Source organism: Pteropus alecto, unplaced genomic scaffold (genome assembly GCF_000325575.1).
Source record: "Pteropus alecto unplaced genomic scaffold, ASM32557v1 scaffold20, whole genome shotgun sequence".
Classification (NCBI taxonomy): domain Eukaryota; kingdom Metazoa; phylum Chordata; class Mammalia; order Chiroptera; family Pteropodidae; genus Pteropus; species Pteropus alecto.
This window is the reverse complement of record NW_006436298.1, coordinates 20,084,932-20,109,387: the sequence shown is the minus strand read 5'-3', so window position 1 is coordinate 20,109,387 and position 24,456 is coordinate 20,084,932.

Genomic DNA, 24,456 nt, shown 5'->3' with positions numbered 1-24,456 from the left:
GGTATATTTTGGTACCTTGTCTTTCAAATTAATTTGATCCTCTTCTTCATTTAATCTGCTATTGATTCCTTCTAGTGATTCTTCATTGTAGTTATGGATTCTTCATTTCTGGCTGGTTCTTTTTTATGGTTCATATGTCCTTTTTATGCTTACTATCTCTCTGTTGATGTTCTTACTAAGATCATCTGTTTATCCTCTAAGTTTATTGAGTATCCTTAAAACCAGTGTTTTGAACTCTATATCTGGTAGGTTGCTTGCCTCCATTTCATTTAGTTTTTTTTTTCCTGGAGTTTTATTGTGTTCTTTCATTTGAGACATGTTTCTTTGTTTTATCATTTTGGCTGCCTCTGTTTGTTTTCTTGTATTAAGTAGATCTGCTATATCTTTCATTCTTGGTCAGGTGGCCTTATGTAGTAGGTGCCCTCGTGGCCCAGTGCACAATCTCTCTATTCACCTGTGCCTAGTGCTATAGCTATGTCCCTTGAGTGGGTTTTGTGTGTCCTCCTGTTGTAGTTGAGCCTTGATTACTATTGGCACATCAATGGGTTGGATTAATTCTCAGGCTGACTGACTGTAAGGATTGGCCACTGCATTTATTGGACCCAGACGCACACTGGAGAGGTCACACTGTGAACTGAGGCTGGCTGCCACAAGTACTGGGCCTTCAGAAGCTCAGCAAAAGGTCTAAGGAACCCCCAAACCTAAGACTGACCACCAGCTGCCCGTAAAGCTCAGCAGCTGAATGAACCTTGAGTGTTTTGTGAGTTGGGTGAGGCAAGATCCCAGGAACTCACCAGGTGGGGCAAGTTGCATTCTCCAGATTACTACAGATTCAGATTTGGTACCAGTGCTGAGCCTGTGGCCACTAGCAAAGGTCTCAGATCACATCGAGGCCAGCTGCTGCCAGTCTCAGGCCCACAAATCTCCTGAGATTTGTTTAAGAAATACTGCAGCTTAGGCAAGGGCTGGTTGCCCACCAGTGAAAGTGACTCCAGAGGTGCACAAGCTGAGGCCTGCTGATTGTTGCTGAAGGAGCCTTCTGCTGAGAGCTTGGATTGGGGATAGTTGCCTAGCCATGAAATGCCTCCAGCAATGAGAGTTGGGTGGGGCAGAGCCCCAGAGAGTCACCAGGGTGGGGTCAGGCCAATGCAGATTTAGATTTGACCAGGGGTGGGGTGTGAGGGTGGGATGGGGGTGTGCTTAAAATGGCACCCGTAAGCTGCACGGAAAGAAGGTTCAATAAAGGGACATTGGTGGTTCTCCCTCCAGCCCTCACCCTGAAGCCACATAATTCTGTCTTTCTCTGTACGTCTCTGGCATCTCTTGAGCTGCTGTCCCTCTACTAGAGCCCAGGGTGAGTGCCTTTGAGCTAGTAAGTCTGTGTGCGGGCCCTTTAAGAGGACATCTGGGTTTCCAGCAGCTTTCCATCTCACCCGGAGGGTCAGAAAACCTGCTGATTCTTATGGCCATATCTTTTGGGGACTCTTCTTCCTATAGTGAAACACTGGACTGGGGAGCCCAGGTGTGGGGCTGGGGCTCCTTGTTCCTCTGGGGGTGACCTCCACAGCCAAGATATTCCTCCAATGCTCAACTGCCACACATAGGTGTGGGACCAGCCCATTTTGCATCTCTGCCCCTCTTACCTATCTCGATGTAGTCTCTTTATATCCTTAGTTATAGGAGTTCTGTTCAGCTAGTCTTCAGATTGTTCTCCAAGTTGATTATTCTATAATTCAGTTTTAATTTTACTGTGGTCCTGGGAGGAAACAAGCACAGTGTTTATCTACTCCACCATCTTGATTGGAACCTCCAAGTTTTTTAAGAAAATAAAATAAAAAACGATTATAAAATATGTTTCTTTGTAACACCCTCCCCATGATAATATTAATAAGAATTTCAATTCTTTATACTATATATCTTTTTTGAGGAATCATGTTTCTAAGTCACATCTCCTATTTCCTTTTCTCTTATGTTTGCTTGCCCATTAAGGACTATATAACTTTTATCTGTGGAGCACATATCTCTGGAAAAGCTAAGTTTATTCCAAATGTAATAACTTTGAGAAGGAATTTTAAATCCTTTTTGCTCTTTGTATGTTATTATTTAAGGTAATTAATGTTAACTGTCACAACAAACTCCCAAATCTTGGTAGCTTAACACAATAAAAGTTGTCCAACCTAGTTTAGGAGTGTGTCCTTTTCCATTTGGTAATTCAACGATCCAGGTTTCTTCCATTTTGTCATGTTTTCTATCACCACATGACTTCTGAATTTGTTGTAGCAGGGGAAAAGAGTAGGAGGCACACTCACTCTTATATGTTCTGAATGAGAAGTGACACATCACTTCCACTCACATTCTCATCTGCCAGAACACACTTCTATGTCCAGCACAACTGCAAAGGAGGCCAAAACCTGTAAATGAGCACAGTGACCCTTGCTAAGCACTAAATGCCTTTGCATATCATGCCAGCTTTGCTCTCTCCTTACTCGAGGCTGGGGTGCCTCATCTTCTGGGATTTTTTCTTCCTGTTTTATACTCTCTGAAGTATCTCCATATGCATATATTCTTTTTCAAGCCAGGGAAAAAAGGGACAAATATCTGTAGAAAGAATGAGATATTTCTAGAGATACCTTTAGTTTAAAATGTTCATTTAAGTTTCAAATGTTTCTTGATGGCAGTATCATTCCTTGTGTTTTCAAAGTTTTTGGTATTTCTTCTTTTTTCAAATGTCTATTTGAAGGACTATTTGAAGGACTTGAATCAAGAAGAACAATATAATAAGGTTGGAAAAAATAGTTGCTTTAAAATGTATTACATAACAGCTAATGATATGCAAACAAATAAGTGGATTATCTAAAAATAAATGGTTACATTCTGTCTGTTTCAAAAGTTGAATGTCATGTGATAATACTGTTATTAAAACAATTTTTTTTTAATTCGCTTATTTTGTAGCAGTTGAAAAATCAATTTTACTGAGTGTATTAGTTTCTTATTGTTGCTTTAACAAATTACTATAGACTTAGTGGCTTAAAACAACACCAATTTATTCTTTTACAGTTCTGGATGTTTGAATTCCAAAATGAGTCTTAGGGGGCTAAGATCAAGGTGTTGGTAGGGTTTGTTCCTTCTGGAAGCTCCAGGAGAGAATCCGTTTCTTGCCTTTTCCAATTTCTAGAGACTTTCAGCATTCTTTGGCTTATGGTCTCATCACACCTACTTGTACTTCTGCCTTTTTATTGCATTCTCTGTCTTTGACACTCCTATCTCCTTCTTAGAAGGACCCTTGTGATATTGGGCCCACCCAGATAATTTAAGGTAATATCCCTAATCTCAGCATCCTTAATTTAACATCTAAAAAGTCACTTTAACCAGGTAAAGTAATATATTTAGAGCTTTCGAGGATTAAGATGGGAACATCTTTGTAGGGCCATTATTCAGCCTGTCATACTGAGCAATCTACAATCCTCCTTACATATTTTACATTCTTATCAATAGCCTATACCTATCAAAGAGCTGGATGAAGATACAGAGACAATCTATCATCACGATACAATAAATTTATGTTCATGTAACTAAGTGAGTTGCAAAATCTTCAACATTAGCCAACCAGGCATTGGTTAATTAATACCCACTTAATAGATAGGGCTGATCACCTGAGAAGAGTTGAGTAAATTTGTATACAGGTCAAGGTACCTTTTGGAAACAAAGAGATCAAGACTTCTACAACTTTCTATAGGGACTCAAAGTTTAATTTTCTTTGATAGATTGTGGCAGCTAGACAACGGAGATCCACAGATAAGATAAATTCCCCAGAGGCACCATATTCTAGGTAGCAACATATTTGGGGCAATAAAAATAACTTATCTCATAGAAGAGGGATTGAATTTTTAATTTAAAACACAAATACTTCTAACCATGATGACAGATTGGATAATCTAGAGGTGGAGAAATTTTCATAAAATTAAACAATCTCAGCATGGTGAAAATTTCTTAATAGACCTGATCCTTTGCTTGACTGGACATTAATCCAATCTTTCCAAATCTAGACCTGTTTTTTTTTCTTTTTCTTTTGTGTCATACACTCTGATATGTTCTATGACATAACTGTTATCATTGTAGTGGTGTTGCTATAAAACTACTCTGAAATCTTTTAACCAATGTAATGGAATTATAATGGCATTGTAATGAGTGTCCTATAATTTTTTTTTACTATGTAATGCTGTCATAATAACATTATAAAGCGGTTCTCCATAAACATACACTGAAATCATTTTGCCACCATCATGACAGTGAAATGAGTCCCTATAGACTTTATTTGAAATTGTTTTGCTCTTATAATGGCATTATTAATGCAGTCATCATAGACTTACAGGGAAATTGTTTGACCATCATAATGTGGTCTTCATAGACTTACAATAAAATCGCTTACCAGTGTAATGTGGTTTCCATTAACTTGCACTAAAATCATTTTCTTACCATAATGGCATTATAATAGGGTGTCCATGAACTTGGACTACCAAACTTTGGTTCTCTTGATGGCATCATAGCAGCATTGCAACAAAGAAAGTTAAAGTTATGTTGATGCTCTGTAGTGTCATAAGCAAAGACTATAAGTAATGCACATCTATTTTTCACACTTAAGTATCATGTGGTTTTTCCTTTAAAAATAATGTCCTGACCACAATATACTTTATAAACCAACAATGATCACTTCTCAAATAACTGGATGAGAGAACCCTAGATTCCTAGGACAGAAGACCTCATTTCGTGTACCTTTGATTTAAATTCTAATGATTTTTATTAATTTAACTATCCTCCCTCCCTCATTTTTTAAAAAAAATATAATACATCTTTCTCCTGGTTCTTCAAAAAACAGAAATATTATTTTTATAAATCTTATTTTGTACTATTATTTATGATTTTTTAAAAAATTGGTATGAAGTAAAATTACTTCTAGTCCTTAGTATAGCATGTGAAGTGTGTGATGTTTATATTAAGTTTTTTTATAACCTTGTTCCCTTTTATTTAAAAGAGACAACACAAAGATAGAAAACTCACTGGAAATGAATGTATATGATAAAAAAAAAATAGATTAAAAGCATCTCACAGAGTTGATAAATATTTATCGAATGCACAGACCCAGTGTTATTTTCATTATTAGGACACACAAGCAGAGTAAACGGTGTGATGTTGAGGGAGTTTTATATTTGCTTAGGGTACAATTATGTTACCAGTAACATAACTTCACAAACAGCTTTTTGGGATCTATCTACTATAGATGATTTCCCAGCCTGAACTTTTTTAAAAATAATTTTTAAATTATAGTCGGCATACAATGTTATATTAGTTTCAGGTGTACAACATAGTGATTAGACATTTATATAACTTACAAAGTGATCACCTGACAAATCTAGTACCCATCTGACACTGCATCATTATTACAATATTATTGACTATATTCCTTATGCCATACTTTATATCCCCATAACTATTTTGTAACTACCAATTTGTACTTCTTTATTTCTTCTCCTTTGTCACACCCCACCCAACCCCCTCCTATCTGGCAACCATAAAGATGTTCCCTCTTTCTATAAGTTTGTTTCTGTTTTGTTAATTTTACACTCTAAGTCCATCCATGTTGTTGTAGGTGGCAAGATTTCATTATTTTTTTATAGTTAAGTATTAATCCACTGTATATATGTGCCATCTCTTTTTTATTCTATTCATTAATCCATTAATGGACGCCCAGGTAGCTTTCACATCTTGACTATTGTAAATAATGCTGCCATGAACGTATAGATGCACATGTGTCTTCAAAGTAGTGTTTTAGGTTTCTTTGGATAAATACTCAGAAGTGTGATAAATGGGTCCTTCTTGTCTCTTGCTATAGCCTTTGTTTTAAAGTCTATTTTGTGTATTTTGTATAAGTATTGCAACTCCAGCTTTTTGTTTGTTTGTTTCCATTTTCATGAAGAACATTTTTCCATCCCTTTACATTAAGTTTATGTTTGTTTTTTGATCTGAAGTGAATCTCTTATAGGCGGCATATGTAATGGTCTTATTTCCTTATCCATTCAGTTATCTTATATTTTATTGGAGCACCTAATCCATTTACATTCAAAGTAATTGTTGATAGATATGTAGTTACTGCTATTTTATTATTCATATTTTTTATCTTTTTTTTTCCCTTTTCTTTTTAAAAAAGCCCCTCCAACGTTTTCTGTAATACTGGCTTGGTACTCACGAACTCCTTTGGCTTTTCCTTGTCTTGGAGGCTCTTAATTTGTCCTTCAAGTCTAAATGATAGCTTTGCTAGATAGAGTAATCTTGATTGTAGGTCCTTACTTTTCATCACTTTGAAATTTTCACACCAATCCCTCGTGGCTTGCAAAATTTCTGTTGAGAAATCAGCTGACAGTCTTATGGGAGCTCCCTTCTAGGTAAAAGCTGCCTTTCTCTTGCTGCTTTTAGGATTCTCTCTTTGTCTTTAAACTTTGGCATTTTATTATAACATTTCTTGATGTGGGCCTCTTTGGATTCATCTTGTTTGGGACTCTACATTTCCTGTGCTTGTGTGTCTATTTCCTTTGCCAGGTTAGGGAAGTTTTCTGTCATTATTTCTTGAAATAGGCTTTCAATTATTTGTTCCTTCTCTTCTCCTTTTGATACCCCCTATGATGTGAATGTTAGTATCCTCGATGTTGTTCCAGAGACTCCTTAAACTATCCTTATTTTTTGGTTTATTTTTTTGTTGTTGCTGTTCTGGTTAGGTGTTTTTTGATGCCTTATCTCCTAAATTGCTGATTTGATCCTCTGGTTTATCTAATTTGCTGTTGATTCTATCTAGTGTAGTTTTCATTTCAGTTATTGTATTCTTCATTTCTGACTGGTTCTTTTTTATGGTTCATATGTCCTTTTTATGCTAACTATCTCTCTGTTGAAGTTCTCACCGAGATCATCTACTCTTCCCCTAAATTCATTGAGCATCCTTACAATCAGTGTTTTGAACTCTGCATCTGGTAAATCTACCTTAAAAAGAAATGTTTCTTTTTTTTCTTATTTTGGCTCCCTCCCTGTCTTCATTCCTGTATATTAAATAGAGCTGCTATGTCTCCTGGTATTAGTATAGTGGCCTTATGTAGTAGGTGGTCTGTGAGGGCTAGTGGCAGTCTCCTTGATGCTTCAGTTGTGTCTTTGAGTTTTGTGTGTCTTCCTGTTGTAGTTGAGCCTTGGTTGCTGTCTGCATGTCAATGGGGATTGACTCTAGGGCTGATTGGTTGTGAGGACTGGCTAGTGACTCCAGTGGAAAAGCTGTTTTGAGGAGCTGACCCTATGAAGCAGGATTTGCTTTAGCAGGGCTCTGGTGCCTTCCCAGTCTGCCTTTTGGGTTTGTTGCCCTCAGATGCAGCCCTGGGTGGTGCTCAAGTTCAGACTAAAGCCAGCCACTGGGCATGCTGGCCAGTACCTCATGGGAGGGGCTCTGCCATAGGCAAAGTTCAGTCGTAGCCTATGCCCTACCCTGGGCTACCTGGCATGAGTCACCAAGCAATCTGCAGATGGCTGCCACCCATGATGGGCTTGGATGTGCCTTGAGAGGCTTAGCCACTAAGCGAGGCTGGCTGATGCTAGTGCCAGCCTTGAGGTTGCTCAGTATGCTCAGGCCAGAGCATGCTTGAGAGATTTTAGAAAAGTCTGAAACATGAGCCAAGACAGGCCATTTGTATGGAAAAGACACTGGAAACACCGTGAGTGAGCCTACAAGTTGGGTGGGACAGGGTGTCAGAGAATCTCTAGGATGGGGCAAATGGTGTTAGCCAGGTTGTTGGAGACTCAGATACGGTGCCTGCCTGAGAGTACACATTGGGTGGAGGGAGATCTCAACAAAGAAACAATGGCTTCTACCAGCACTTCTGTCTGAGAGAAAGCCTCCCCAAGCCCTGTCCTGAAGCCAGACAATTCAGTTTCTCCCCATTTATCCCTTGTGCCTTTGAAGCTGTTGCTCCAGCACTGGAGCTCAGAGTGAATGAGTCTGTCAGCAAGTAAGTCCCCACACAGGTCCCTTAAGATGAACATTCGTGACTCCAGCAGCCCTTTATTTCACTCAGCCACAACTTCTGCTGGTTTTCACAGACAGAATGTGTAGGAACTTCTCTTTCTGGCACTGGAGCTCCAGGCTGGGAATACTGGTGTGGGGCTCGGACCCTTCCTCCTTCTAGCGGGTATCTCTGCAGCTTACATATCCCTCCCATTTCTCAACCACCACATGCAGGCATGGAACCAGCCTGTTTTGTGTCTCTAGCCCTCTTACTAGTCTCAGGGTGGCCTCTTCTGTTTGTCCCCAGTTATAGGACTTCTGTTTAGCTCCCAGGTGACTCCCATTGATGGTTGTTCTGAAGTTTAGCCATAATTTTGACATGGGTGTGAGAAGAGGTAAGCACAGTGTTTACCTACTCTGCCATCTTGACTGGAAGCCCCTGGAAAGTTTTAATCAATCTTTCTCTGAATTAACAATAGCATAGTGAAGCTATATATGATTTTAGGAAGCATAACATGTTATGTTTGTATTATTATGGATTTTATTTCTGTTGTTATTAAAATCTTACTGTGTTCTCAGTCTCATTTCCTTTAGACACACCTATGAGTTCTCATATCAGAAAGCAGGTCAGTATAATTAGTATGAAATAATTGTAGACCATAGCCTATAATTTAGATAGAATTTGATTATTTTGAAAAAATAAAAAAATAAAAAGCAAATGGCTTTTTTATAAAAGCTAGCAGTGATGTCTTTGTCTTGGTGTAAAGAGAAAGTTGTCTTGGAGGAGTTCTTTTTTTGGCTCTAGAAGAATTTCTCTAAGGTCAACTCTACAACCAGAAGTATAAAAAATAATATGTTATTTTCCTGGGAAAAAAGTTGTCTTTTTTGTATAATGTTGGAGAAAGTCATCAAGAGGATGTGACCCATGATTGACAGGTTGGACTCAGGCAATCAGAGGCTCCATCCCTGCCCTGTCCTTGAAATGTACATTTTACCTATTCTTCCCATACTAGTAGCCGTTTCAAGGGTATAACCTTGAAAGAGTAAGGTGTTGAGATCACTTGGACAGTATACATGACTGAACTCAGTTAAGTTAAACTTTTAAGATTCTGGCAGGCAAGTATGGAGATCTATTCATCTTACAGATGTCCAAGACAAGCCTCATAAGTAAGTTCCCTTGCTTACTAAACCTGCCACTTATTAATCTAGAGTAGTCTGCCTCCTTTGGTTTCTTCTTGTCCTTTGCATAAGGAAGTCAGTTTTAAATTTCACCTGGTGAAACCCAAGTTTGTGAACCAACAAATAAGAATTGTCTCTTTGAATACTCACTTAATGCAAAGTCTTAATCACTGAAGAGGAGGTGGAAAAATTTGTATAGGGGTCACAGAACCTTTAGGGAATGAAGAGATCAAGACCTCCACCACTTTCCTTTTGAAATTCATTCCTAGAACATCATTTTTGGTAGATTGAGGTGGTTAGACAATAGAGGTCTGCAGGTGGAAGAGATATCCCAGGGGTACCTAAGTGGTTATATATCAGATGGGGTGCATGGAGTGTTGACTAAATTCAATTTATGAGTTTGTGGACAAAGGCAGTGGGGAATTTGTCTCAAGCTAATAGCTCTCCTACTGCTGGGTGTGCTTTCAGACAATATCTATTATTTAATAGTAATAAAATAATAATATTACTATGTCAGGGATTTTTCTGTTTGCCTTACACAGGTCATCTCAAAATAACTAACTTTATGATATGTATCTACCCATCAGAAAACTGGGAGAATAAATGAATTGACAAAGGTCACATAGCTATTAAGTGGTTAAGCCAGGGATTACCTCAGGCGGTTTGACTCTGGTGTCAACCTGTTTTTGCACTATAACATTTGAGACCCCAAGTGTGGAGCATCCTTGTCCCTAGCACACTAATACAGTAAGATCTTACTTCCAGGGCTGAGATCCAAGATGGTAGGAATGATTTTGGAACTAGAAATTATGCTTGTGGTGGCATACGGAAACGTTTGAGAAATAAATTTCCTGCACTTTAAACCCTGATTCAGTATTGCCAGGATCGTAGTGGCATCAGAGCAGCAGATGAATATAGCATCTCAATGTGTGGGTCCACATGTGTTTAACAATGACAAATGTTGCTAAGAACAAAGTGATTGCAGCAGAAACTGGGAAACTCTCTTCCACTGAACTGATCAGATTTTTTAGTTGTTGCCCAAAAGTGTGAAGCAGAACTGATCCCCCTGGAATGAGAAATTCTCCCTAGTTCTTGAAATATTCAGGGAGTTGGAGGATTCCCAAGAGAGATGCTTGAGTTCCTGCTAATGGGCATGTGAAGGCTCTAGAGATCAATTTGAATACTAAAAATACAAATGACCTCATTTATATCACAAGCTCATGAAAGAGGTCATTTTACATATTCTGCAAAGACTTCTAGATTAATATATAGCAGCCAGATTTAATAAAAAAAAAATGCAACCAGTGATTATCTCTGAATTACTTACGGAAAGCCACTGTCTTTAACTGCTAATGTGGGGTTACAGATTAATGAATAAAATTTAAAAATCAATTATAATGGTCAGAGGAAGGCAGCAGAATAACACCAGGATAAAGTTAAGAAAACAACTGTGCCTAAATTGTAATATGGCTACCACTTAATTGACATTTAAAATGGCAAAACAAACATTATGATTCTTAGCATTTTATCATTCCACTTCTGCTATAAAATTAACATCGATACCAAGAATATCATCATTCCTCAACATTAACAAGAGATCCTGTAGGTCAATGGAAAGAACACTCAGACTGGATATCAGACAGGGGATACAATAGAACCTACCTTATGGGTTTGTTGTTAGTATTAACTGAGATAATTCACATACAACATTTAACATAATGCTTGACACATGGTAAGCATCCAATATAGGTTGACTCTTAGCTTTTATTGTTGTGTTGTTGTTATTTGCCAATAAACCATACGATTTCAGACAAATCACAATTTCTTGGAGTCTTAAGTGACCTATCTTCAAGAAGAGAGAACCAAATTAGATGACTTCTAAGCTCTTTTTAAAATTCAGGTTGTTTTGAATATATGAATATATGCTGGAAGAATTCTGAAGGCAGTATGAAGTAATGAAGTATTTTCTGAATACTTCATTAAGATATCTCAAAATGATGTAGGTGTAGGTAGTAGAACTATCATGAAAATTTGATGATAAAATAACTTTGGATTATTTAGAACAGTTACAAGAAAGGCATTTCGAGCGACCCGGATAGCAGTCAAGGATGACACTGAGTTTTAAGATTTTTATGGACCTTAAGAAGAAAAAATTAGTGGCTACATAGCAAGAAATACTGCCAAACACTGGCTAATCACGGCACAGTTTACTCAGTACCCTTTGAAGATCCTGATGCAGCAATATCATCAGCAGAATTCTCTTTAAATAAAAAAAATATATTTATGGTTAGTAATACCAGTTATATGATGAATTGTGGGACATCAGAATGTTTTAAGAGGAATTCTTTTGAGATATTTTGATATAAAGAGGAAAGAGTTTGTCAGTCATTCAATATGATTTACTGAGATATTTGAATGAAGAGCTGTCAAAGTGCTATAGAAGAGAAAAAGTTAAGCAGACTAAAATCAGACATTGGACAAACATTAGATAAGTTGAGTTCTATGAAAATTGAAAACTGGGGTTAACTAATTTTATGGCTATAAAAGGCAGGATGTGAGATGAAATTGGTATAGGCACAGTTCTTAGCCTAGAAAACCGCCAAAACTTTCTGGCTTACAGTTATTTTTTTCCTATTTCGGTATAACATCATTATTCTAACAGGTAGAACAAGAATTGACAAAAGCGGAATGAGAAAAATTGGTGTTTGGCTTTTTAACAAAATTGAAACCTTAGATTTTGTTCATGAACTCTAAATAAAAGGTGGCCCTAGACCTGTGGACACGTTCTTTTCCATATAGAGTTGCCTAAGCAAATTATGAGACACTGTAGGAGGGGATGGCAGTGTTAGTTACAAAAACTCTCCCATCTCATTCCCTAAAATCCCTAGAGTTGCTCTGTGTCCTACAGTTTTTTTCCTCTCCTTTTATTCTTTGAGCCATATCACTATACTTTCTCCATGCTTAAGCTGTGACTTACAACAAATGTATACTGACAATAATCACCCGTCCATACTGTCTTTATTCTCTACTCTTTCTTTTTCCTTTTCTAAAAATTTTTTTCTTAGCTTCAAGTATACAGTACATTGGTTAGCCATTTATATAGTTTATAAAGTGATCCTCCTAATTGCTCTTTTTCTCCTCTGACTCTCCACCTAGCCATTACATTCATGCTAATTGCATTCCCTATATTCTGCTCCCCATTCCTGTGACCATCTATCAACTACTAATTTGTACTTCTTTAACCCTTCACCCTATTCTCCCAGTCTCCCAACCCCCCTCCCCTCTGGCCATCACCAGATTGTCTTCTATGTTTATGAGTCTGTTTTTGATTAGCTTGTTTTTGTTCCTTAGATACTGCATATAAGTGAAATATATGGCATTTATCTTTCCCTGTCTGACTTATTTCACTTGGCATAATAACCACTAGGTTCATCCATGTCATTGCAAACGGTAGAATTTCATTTTTTTAATGGCTGAGTAATATTCCATTGTATATATGAACCATAACTTCTTTATCCAGTCATCTGTTGATAGGCATTTAGGCTGCTTCCATATCTTGACTGTTGTAAATTATGCTGCCACGAACATAGGGGTGCATAGATCCTTGCGAATTATTATTCTGATTTTCTTTAGATAAATACCCAGAAGTACAATTGCTGAGTCAAAAGGTATATCCATTTTTAATTTTTTGAGAAGCCTCCAGACCTTTTCCCATAGCAGCTGTACTAATTTGCAATCTCACCAACAGTGTATGAGAGTTCCCTTTTCTCCACATCCTCGCCAACACTTGTTTTTTGATTTATGGATGCTAGTCACCCTGATAGGTGTGAGGTGACATTTCATTGTGGTTTTAATTTGCATTTCTCTGATGATCATTGACCTTGAGCATCTTTTCATATGTCTATTGGCCATCTGTATTTCCTCTTTGAAGAAATATCCATTCGGGTCTTCTGCCCATTTTTAATTGGATTGTTTGTTTTTGTTGTTGAGTTGTATGAGTTCTTTATATATTTTAGATGTTAACCTTTTATCAGATGTATTATAAATAAATGTCTTCTCCCATTCAGTTGGTTATCTCTTTGTTTTGTTGATGATTTCCTTTGCTATACAAAATCTTTTTAGTTTGATGTGGTCCCATTTGTTTATTTTTTCTTTTGTTTCTTTGCCCAAGGAGACATATCTGAAAAAAAAAAAATTATTGTTAACAATATTAGAGAGTTTACTGACTATGTTTTCTCAAGTTTTATGGTTTGGGGTATTACATTTAAGTCTTTTATACATTTTGAGTCTATTTTTGTATACGGTGTAAGAAGGTGGTCTAGTTTCTTTGTTTGCATGTATCTGTCCAATTTTCCCAGCACCATTTATTAAAGAGACTGTCTGTACCCCATTGTATGTTCTTGCCTCCATTATCATATATTAAGTGAGTATATAGGTGTGGACTTATTTCTGGGCTCTCTGTTCTGTTCCATTGATCAATGTATCTGTTTCTATGCCAGTACCATGCTATTTTGATTACTGTAGGTTTGTAGTATAGTTTGATATCAAGTAGTGTGATACCTCCAACTGTGTTCTTCTTTCACAAGTTTGCTGTGGCTATTATTCAAGTCATCTGACTGTTAATCAGCTCTTCTATTCATCTTCACTATTATCACTTATGTCAAGATTTACATTTTATGAATCTAAGGAAATTAAAGGTTATGGTATATTTTAAGGAATGACTTTATAGTCCTTCAATAAGTCATTACAACTCAGAGTTTTAGAAGTGTGGGCATTTTTTGCTTCTGCAGTATAAATAAATAGCTATTCATTTAATGTTATTATGTAGCCCTAATTGTTCAAACACTATACTTGAATTGAAAACATTATTGTACCATTATGATCAATGAGAATATGAACAATTCATATTTTAAAAAGTATTTTTCAGAATAAATTCCTTAGACAAAGACTTTTGATTAAGGTATAAATATACAAAATGAGGGGGAAAATGTATGAATCTGTATAGATCAATTGTTAGATCAATTGATATCCATGGTGTACATATGCATGTATATCTAGATAGTGGTTAAATGGACACACACACCCACACACATAATGGATGGATGGAGAGAGAGAGAGAGAAAGAAGCCACTTAACTATTACCCAGATTAAGATATAAAAAATTTCTATTACCCTAGAAATTTCCCTTATGTCCCTTCACATTCAATACTAGCTTCTACCCACATCTCATTCCTCCATCCACCAAGATGCAACCATTACTTTGACTTCTGTCATTAACTAGTTTTCCCTGTTCTTGAGCCTCACATAAATGGAATCACATAGTAGTTGACTGTTGCATTTAGCTTCATTCTCTCATCATTATATTTGTGAAAGTCATCCAAATTGTTGTATGAAGGAGTAATTTCATTCTTTATGGTTATGTACTATTCCACTGTATGAATAGAACAAAATGTATTGATTCATCGTAGTGTTAAGGGATATTTGAACTGTTTCAAATTTTGGCCATTATGAATAAAACTGGAATAAGCATTCATGTTCAGATTTTCATTTCTCTTAGGTTTATGTCTTATAGTATAATTTCTGGGTTATAGAGTGTTTTATATTTATAGCTTTAGTAGATATTGACAAATAGTCTTACAAAGTGGTTAAAGCAATTTACATTTCTAACAGCGTATAAAAATTCTAGCCCCTGCAAATCCTTCTCAACACTAGTCATTGTGAGTATTTCTAATTTTAGCCATTCTGGTAGATGTGTAGTATTGTAGCATTTATACTTAAATTTTCATGATTTATGGTGTTGAATTAAAAAATTCATAATTGAAATTTTGTGTTTCTAAAAATAAGTTATCAACTTCCTTGGGAAATATGGTACAATTATTTATAAAACAACGCCAAAATTTTACCACACTGAATTGGTTAGGAGTTAAGAACTGTGTTTTAATTCTAGTCCTTACAGCAACTAATAAAGTAATCTTGGACAATTTATTTTTCTTATGTGACCCTATAAATTAAAGTCTTGATTGTGTTGTTGTAATGTTGTTTCTATTTCTAATACATATGGTTTAATATTTTATTCTCTGTTTTAGTCTGAGTCTTTGGCCAGGGAAGACCCCTGACTTTATATTCTGTGGGGGAAAAGACACTTGTAGACAAAATAAGTATTGTATTCTAGGCTATTTTTCATTCAGTTTTCCAGTTTCTTTGGATTCATTATGATTTTTAATCCTTTCCTTAACAGAAGCTGAAAGGGTCTAATGATCTGAGTTACTACTACTTATCCTTTGCAGGGTTTTTTCCTGTCACATTCCCAAAGAAATGCCTTCTTGGTCCTCTTGGCAGAGGAACTTTGCTCTAGGGCCACCAGATTTCTCTCATTTGTGCTGATACAGCTTTCCTGTCAGACCTAAATTTTAAAAAGGGTTATGCCCTCACCAAAGTAAGTGGCTTCCCATCTGCTTCAGGGAAATTCCATAGCTCAGGAGTGTTGGAACACATTATGTAGTCACAATAACGAAAATAATTTCTTGTTACATGTTGTTAGGGCAATTGTAATCCAAATTAGCGTAAGGGTCTTCACTCCTGTCTGTATTTGAACTAGAGCTACAAAAAAATTTTTTTTCTTTAGGTCTAAACACAAACCAATGGTGATTGATGGCCCAAGCCATAAATTTTGTTTAAGATTTCCTTAATTATGTATAAATAAATTATTCCACTGAGACTGTACTTGGTATTGCCAAAATTGTTACCAAGTGTAAAATTAGCCTCTTGTAAAAGCTGCATTAACTCTTCAAAGCCATTAGATTTCTAGTTACTATAGTGAAGCCATTATTTACATATAAATGAACCTAGTGCATCATTTATTTACAAAATTTTTTTTCTCTGCCCTCATGGGCTTAGATTCTTGTGGGTGTCACTGTGTGAAGTTCTTAAATTTCAAGTCTTATACATCCAGGAACTGGAACTAAGTGGCTTAATGGAGAACTCAGAGTTTAAAAATCATTAGACATTCAGAAAAGATCCTTGACCTGTAGGAAGAGGAATTAGTTTCAAGCCTCTCTTTCTTCTGCATTTCTATTTTTTACTTTATTTGACTTAACTGGCATTGTTCTAAGTCCTAGGCAGTCGGGGGTGAACTAGACAGATGTGCTTGCTGTCCTCTAGCATTTCTGACTTATTGTTACCTTAGATTCTCTTTGGAAAACTTCATGCTTAGTAGCTAAGAGACTGGGTCACTACTAAATTGTTAACGACATAGTTTTAATCTTCATATAAATGCTCATGCTCATATGTTTCTTCCTCCCAGGAAGTCCTGGACCTGGTTCTTCTTTCCCATTGAAAACTATAAACATGGAGTATGTGTGTGTGTGTGCATGTGTGTGCGTATGTGTGTGTGATTTGTTGTGTGTGTATACTTGTGTGTGTGCGTGTGTGTGCATGTGTGTGTGTGTGTTTTGTTGTGTGTGTATACTAAAGAATATTTTATTTGTGAAAAATGTATACAGCTTGAAGGGAAAAAGAATGAAATAATAATTCTCATATCTTTAAATATGCCCTATCAAGCTTGCATATTAGTTACAACCCACTCCCTTATATCCCATGCAAGCCAGTTTACACTACTAGATTTAGAGGCAGAAAACATGAGTTTAGATTTTAGCTATGTTATCAATACTTAAGTGTCCTTGTTACACTTATTTCTTGCCTTTGAGTTTGAATGATCTCATCTGTAAAATGGGGATAATAGTTTATATTGTCTGCATAATTAATTTTTTTAAAAAGAAATTGGATTACACAGGAGATCGGGACATTTAAGACAGTTATTTTAATCATATAGCATGAGCAGCTTTCTATGTAATAAAAGGGGCTAGTACTACAGTTACTTCTCATTATCATAGCCATTGGCAACCTAGAGGAGTAAGGAAGAAAGATGGTTGCCTGCTCACAGCCCCTTATATACTATAACCTTCCTTGTTCTTTTCCAATCATCATTTGTTCAAAACACCATTTGCCAGGAATCAAATCATGCTTTGAGTGTAAGTATAATATCTGGATGACTGGGCACTTATGCACTCAGATGTACACCTTCTATCTTGGAAGGAGTGCTTTCACAAAGCTCCTTCCACTATTCTTCACTCCACCATGGAATATTTCCTTTCTCTTTGGGTCAGTTATCCCATTTCACTAATGAGGCATGTAAAAGATAAATGATATCACTCAGGCACAAATGACAATTAGATGGCAGATTTGGAATTAGAATCCATTAGATGACTTTACTTCCAGTTCTGTTCTCACGTCATTGAACAAGGTTCCTGCTCCATTTCAGCTCAGATTTCTTATTTACAGTTGATGTTTTGTTATCTGAAATTTCAAAGATTAGCATTTTGACCCCTTAAAGGCAGGTTTAAGTGATTGTAACACTCTTGCCTCAGTGCACTTTTATTTTTGCTTAATCAATTCATCAAGACCTTCTATTGTTAGCAGAAAAAGGCAGAGACCAAAAATTTTCACAGCTCCAAACACTGGATTATTCATCAGAAGTGGTAGTGTTTTATGGAAACAAAATAGACAGAACCAGAATTATCATGATTTAACAAGTGAGCTGCTCTAGATCTGAGCACCAAAAGAATATGCTTGTGCTACAAAAGCAAAAAAAAAAAAGGAATCTGATCTCATAATTCTGTATTTTTCCCATAAGAAATTTTAATTTCCATATGCACCTAGTCTTTTTATATCTGCTTATATAAATTAGGACTAAATCTGCATACAATGGAACATTCAAAAATAGTAGTGATTAAACATACAATTTTCATTCTTTCAGATAAAAGCAATTCAGAAGTAGACAGTCCGGGTGTGATAATTGGCACCATGGAGTCATTAGTAAACCTTCCTTTCTCTCTTTTCCTACTTTATTAACTTCAAAGTGTGGCTTCCATCCTCAAAGTCACCTCTTGATCCAAGGTAGCTGCTAGAACTCCAGTCCTCATGTCATTATTCCAGGCAGCTAGAAGGAGTGAGAAGGGAAAGGCAGAAGGGTACACACAAGCTGTCTTCATTGTAAAGGAGTTCTTAAAGTCTCATCCAATGACATCTGCTTATGTCCTTTTAGCAGGATCTTATTCCTATGACCACCCTTAGCTGTGGGGAAGATAAAACTTTCTATTTTGTTCATTTTTTGTTTTGTTTAGTTTCATTCTGTTCTGTTTAATGTTTAAGCTGGCCATGTTGACTCTGCTACTGTTATAAGGTTTCATATTAAGGGAGAAGGGAAAATGGTTATTGGATAAACAATTATCAGTATCTATCAGTGTTTAAACCAGGCATTGAGTAAATATTAAATATGAAAATTTTTTAGGGACCAACTATGAATGAGCTTCCAAATAATTCATATAAAAGATTAGTCCATATAAATTAGTAATCCAACACAATAACTATAAGAAAGTCTTTGAATACTTTTCTATGTAATTATTTTAACAAGAGTAATGTATAATTGTCATAACAAACAACATAGGAATATGATGAAAAATAATTTCCCCATTTCTCTTTGCCATTCTGTTTCCCTTCCCACCTCTCAGAAAACCAAAGTAGGCAGTTTATGTCTTGTTTCTCACATATCTCTAGAATTAAACAAATAAATGATATACATGTTGTTGTTAGAATCAAAATTGAATCATAGACAAATTATTCTGCAACTTAAGTTTTTAACCTAATCTCAGTTCAGTACATAGAGATATCTTTATTCTTTTCAATAGCTGCTTAAAATTCTCAAGTACAGATATGCCATAACTATTTTATAAAGAAGACAATTTTACTGATTAAAGTGTCCAGAAGGGCAGCAAAATCAGCTTGACGAGTTACTGAAGAGAGCTAAAAAACAAAGAGCCTGAACAACTGAGAGAAAGTTAGAGGTTTTAGGGTCGAGCACATTAAGTGGGTTAAGGTGGCTAGCTAAGGACACAGAGCATGCTCAGTGTGACTGCAGCATTTTCAGGACAGAGGGGACACTTTTTAGCATAGCTTCTTATGCCACAAAATCCCTAAAGATGTCATTTATGCCATCTGGCTTTGTTGTTCCTCTCAATCAGCATCTTTAGACATTTCTACTATTCATTTTTTCCCTTTCAAACATCTCTCCAATCAAATCACCATCTAATTTCTAAATTCTGAAAAAAAGTTTTAAAAAATTAAAAACTTTTTACTTAAACCACTTTTTCTAGTTATTAGTCCACCTATTGATACAATTTCTTTCCATTTTGAATTTGAGAATTATTTGTATTCTTTCTTCACGTTTCACACATTTTTTTGTCTTTGTTCTGCCCTCTTGCCCCTTTTCCTTTTTCCATGATGGTCTACTGTATCCCACCCCCTATGCTTGTAAGATATTTACTATTGAAACACAAACCAGCATATATGTTTTCATCTTGAATTGGTATGTATATTTAAAATTTAACAAGGAAAGGAGCTGTGTTTGAGCTGTTTCTTCTTCTGAAATTCGAGCTTCATGCTGTAAACTGCTCTCCTTCCCAGCCTTGCCCTATTCAATTTGTAAGGCCTGAATTATGTCATGAGCATGGTGAATAAGTAAAGAAAGTATGCATTAAGGCAAAGGAGACTCTATGAAAGAGACTGAAGAAACACTTGCTCTGGAACACAAATGTGTAGATATTTCTACATGCAGGGCAGACAAATATGATCTAGAAACAAACACCAAACTTCTTGGGTTCTTTCGGCTAATCCAAGCTTGAGGGATTTTTCCTGCTTAGTGTTTTGTGGAGTGGATCTGAGTAAAGAGAGAAGGAGTGAAGATTTTCACTGGGAAGGCTTTACATACCCATGCATTCTTTAATCTCTCCATTTTCTGATATCCTCGTTGTTAACTGGGGATTCCAGGAAATCAGGAGCTGGTTCTGAAAGGATCTAATAGCATAACTATGTATTCCTTTGTCTTTTACATCACTTTTACTAAGGAACATAATCTATATTTACACCACAATCAATTAATAAGAATATAGGTCTCAGAGAATCTCATATGTAGAAGTAATTTGCATGTGAGGAAACTGGAAAGATAAAATGGTTTACCCCACTTATGTTATTGTTGGCAAAGCCAGAATCAAGCTCTTGCTCATCATGCAGGTTTCTGGCACTAGGCTATTTCAGATGTTAAACTGATGGATTAGCTGAAACCTCTATTCTCTATTCTTTCCAAGAAAAAAAAATCACCTAACATTTTATTGGATGCTGATCACTTACCAGACACCCCCGTGCAAGATATTTTCATGCTTTTATTTACTCCATGAATATTTGTCCAGGGACATTTATGTGCAGCCTCTTTGTCTACTTGACTGTAGACAAGTCAAAGATGGTTCCTGTCCTCATGGAGTTTACATGTGGATTTGTGTGCGTGTGTGCATGTGCATGTGTGTATGACAGAGGATGAAGGTGGGCAGTGAAAGAAGAACAATAAGCAGGTAAACATGTATCGTAATTTATACGATAGTTTTTCATGTTAAACGAACAGATAAGCTAGAAAACAGTGTGGAAGATGAGGAAAGACAGCTACTTTATATTTTCTCATTCAATTCTAAAAATCAAGTCTATGAGACACAGGCACTAATGTTATGCCTAATATACAGATAAAGAAATCAAGTCTCAGAGGAGTTTAGTTTGGTAACTCCTTCAAGTTCATACATCTTGGGCTGGAAGGAGCTAGCACTAACCCAAGCCTGCCTTACTCCATAGTTGTGTTCTAGTCCTTATGTCCAATTGCCTCTAAATGAGAATGTTACCAAAAAAAAGCTTAAATTTTTATTCAAAGTGGTGATTCTTAAATGAGAAAATACAGTAGATAAGTGCTGATGATTAAGTATCTGAATAGTTGAGCTGAGTTGCTTAATGAGGTTAAGGCTCATGGCATCAGAACTCGACTTATTTCATCTTGAGAATGGTGGAAAAGAGGCCAAATAAAAATGCATTATTGGATTCATCTGGTTACTATTTTCAAGGATCAAAGAATCAGCTAATAGGTACACAATTCGTGAAGCCATGCTGTTCAAAGCAAGGTCAGCAGCTAATAAAGACATCTACTATTTAATCATGGATCAGACCGCTTGACTTTGCTTATAGCACTGATATCTGACATTACTGGCTGAGAACCAGCAGAGTACTCAGTACAGCATGAAATAAGAGAGGTTTGGGGATCCGTTAATTGCATCTTGTCTCAGCTGTAGGAGGTATACTACTCCAAAATCAGTCCCTTCCAATTATTCCAGGTTGCAGCTGGCATAGTGAACCCTGGATTGTTTTCGCCCAATGAAAGAGTCTAATTTTATCACAAAATCACAGGACTGGCAAGACCTTGAGAGGTCAGAGGAGGTTGTCAGGCAAGACTGCACTGAGAGACTATATCTAATCCTATTTTAACCCATCTCCAAAGGAGAGATTCCATGATTTCTCCTGAAAGCCAATGCCACTATTAAGCAACCTTTTCTGTAGCCAGTTTAATATCCCTAGTGATTTATGTTAAATTCATCTTTCACTGGGTTCATAGTGCTAGTTTTACTATCCCTATTTTCTCAATTCATTTTTTTAAAGTATTAGTGAAAGTTGAAATAATTCTTATGTTTGCATAGAGTGACTATTTGTATTGTTGTTTAATGGGATATTGTATTGATTATTTAGCTTAATATGCCTGAATTGAATACCTATTCTATAGTAGCTTTAAGAATTCCAAAGAAATAAAAATAACTTTGAAGAACTTTCCACTTAGCTCCCACATTTTCCTCTGGTTTCCGAGGTCCAGGCATACTGTCCAATATTATGTCCTCAAACATGCTAACCTTATTATTATTATTTTTTTTACTCAGGGCTTTTGCACTTGCTATTTGATACTGTGCTTGTAACAGTCCACCATAAATTTGCTAGTGAAGGGTTTTTCTTCCTCAGAAGAGCCATCCCTGATTGACCTATTTAGAGTTTCCCCAGAGCACGTATCAGTCTCTAAAATTATCTTATTTATTCCCTAGTCGGCACTTTTGTTGTTTCTCTCCTTCCCCAGTAGAATGTAAGAACTACATCCCTTGGGGACCTTATCTGACTTTTTTTTTTTTTAATTATATAAGAACAGTATCTAAAACAGGCACATGATAGCTATTCAATGAATATTTGCTAAAAAAAAAAGATGAATGAAAAGTTTTTTGCATAGCAAGAGAGCAGTGTGAAATATTTAATGTCTGTTTCCTCATGGTGCTCCTAGAGTGGCATGTTTTGAGAGGATATACGGTGTACTTACATGAACTTTCAAGTTAGACCGTGTGTCTTCAAGTCTCAGATCCAAAATTTACCAACTATGAAGCCTTGGGCAAGTCACTTAAATTCTCTGAGTTTTAGTTTTGTAATCTGTGCGATGATGTCAATAAAACTGACCTCACTTGGTGATTAGGACAAATGGACTATTTTACAAAAGTGGGTTATTTTACATAGTACATAACAAATTATAAATTTACTTTTTTAAGCAATATTTATTGAATATCTGCTATGTGCCAGGCACTGATCTAGGAGCTGAAGATACAGCAGTGACCAACCATAACAATATTTCCTCTCAAACTTTACCCTTTGGTACACAAAAGTACATGTTTCATATTTATTTTAAGAGCAGGCATCTGCATTTATCCTGCATAAAAATTAAATTTGAACTCTGGTCAGTGTGTTAGAGCAGGCCTTTCCTTCAATAGTCAATATATATTTACTAAGGGCCTGTTATGAGCCTAAGCATAAATATCCAGTTAAGAATGTAATAGGTAGGCTCTTTGAAAGATCTATACAATAGAGAATGTGACCAGTCTCACCTACCAATGGATTGCTCATGGCATCATTCACAGCATAAGAAAACTTCATTCAACCATGCACAATGGAGCATATACAATGGTGGTGGTCACATAAGATTATAATGTAGCTGAAATACTTCTATCCCTAGTGACATCTTAGCCTTCATAATATCACAATGCAACACATTACACAAACACCATTGTGTTATAATTGCCTATAGTATTTAGTACAGTAACGTGTTGTACAGGTTTGTAGCCTAGGTCCTAGTTGTTGGGGAAAAGAATTTGTCACCCCAGAATATGTTAATTTGGCATAAGGATTATTTCAGGCTGGTTAATTTTAAGAAACAGCAAACAAGGCAGAAGTTCTGAAAATCAAGTAGAATTTACCCTTTGTAAAACTCGTTTACATTTATGAGGGAAATCCCCATGTGTAAGGGTGTCTCCCTGGATGTACAAGGAAGAGGAAAAATGACATCTTCGGAAACGTAATAATTCAGAGGACAAGGACTTAAATCTGCATAACCACTTTACTCATGTTTACTGTGCTTTTTTTGCCATCTTCCCATAAAGGATTCCCCCTCAACCCCTAACATATTGTTTTGTCTTCAGCCAAAGGATACTTAAGGTGGTGGCTTCAGCCATTTTGTCAAGTTATTTAGTTTTCCTGGGTCTCTCAGATATACAGGAGATATGCATGTTATTAATTTTTTGTTTGTTTTTTTCTCTCATTAATCTATCTTTTATTACAGAGATATCTCAGTCAAGAACTTAGAAAGGTGTAAGGAAATTTATTTTTCCTCCTCTACAGAGGAATAGTAGGTGTGTAGCAGGCTATACCATCTAGGTATGTGTACATGCACTTTGATGTTCGCACAATAACAAAAACTCCTAAGGACTCATTTCTTAGAAAATATCAACTTTGTTAAGTGGCACATGACTGTATTTGACACTTACAGTGCATAAGGAGATCTATAAAAAGTACAAAAAACATATTTGTTCAATATCAATTCTATGTATTCCAAAAAGACTATCAGCCAAAAAGCAGGTGAATGTTTCTTTTCTTTCTGGATATAAGGTTGTTAGTTTTAATTAGTGAACCATGTACATTGGTAAAAGAGGACCTCGTTTTTTAAAAAAGCTATTTTTTTCCACCAGTAATTCATCTCATCTTAGAATATTTTGACAGAGAAATAAGTGGCTCAGAGAAATCTTTATTGATTTATTAATAATAGGTTTAGGTAAAGATGTATTCACACATATTTCTTAAACATAGGGAGTTTATATTTATAAAGTTTACTTTTTTATTTACCATATGTGGTGGCCATGTAACTGTAAATCTTCACTTCTTTAAAATGTTTTTTTTTCTCTTCTCTTTCTCCTTGATTCAAACTAGCTCCTTGATTCACTTGCTACCTTTTTTAA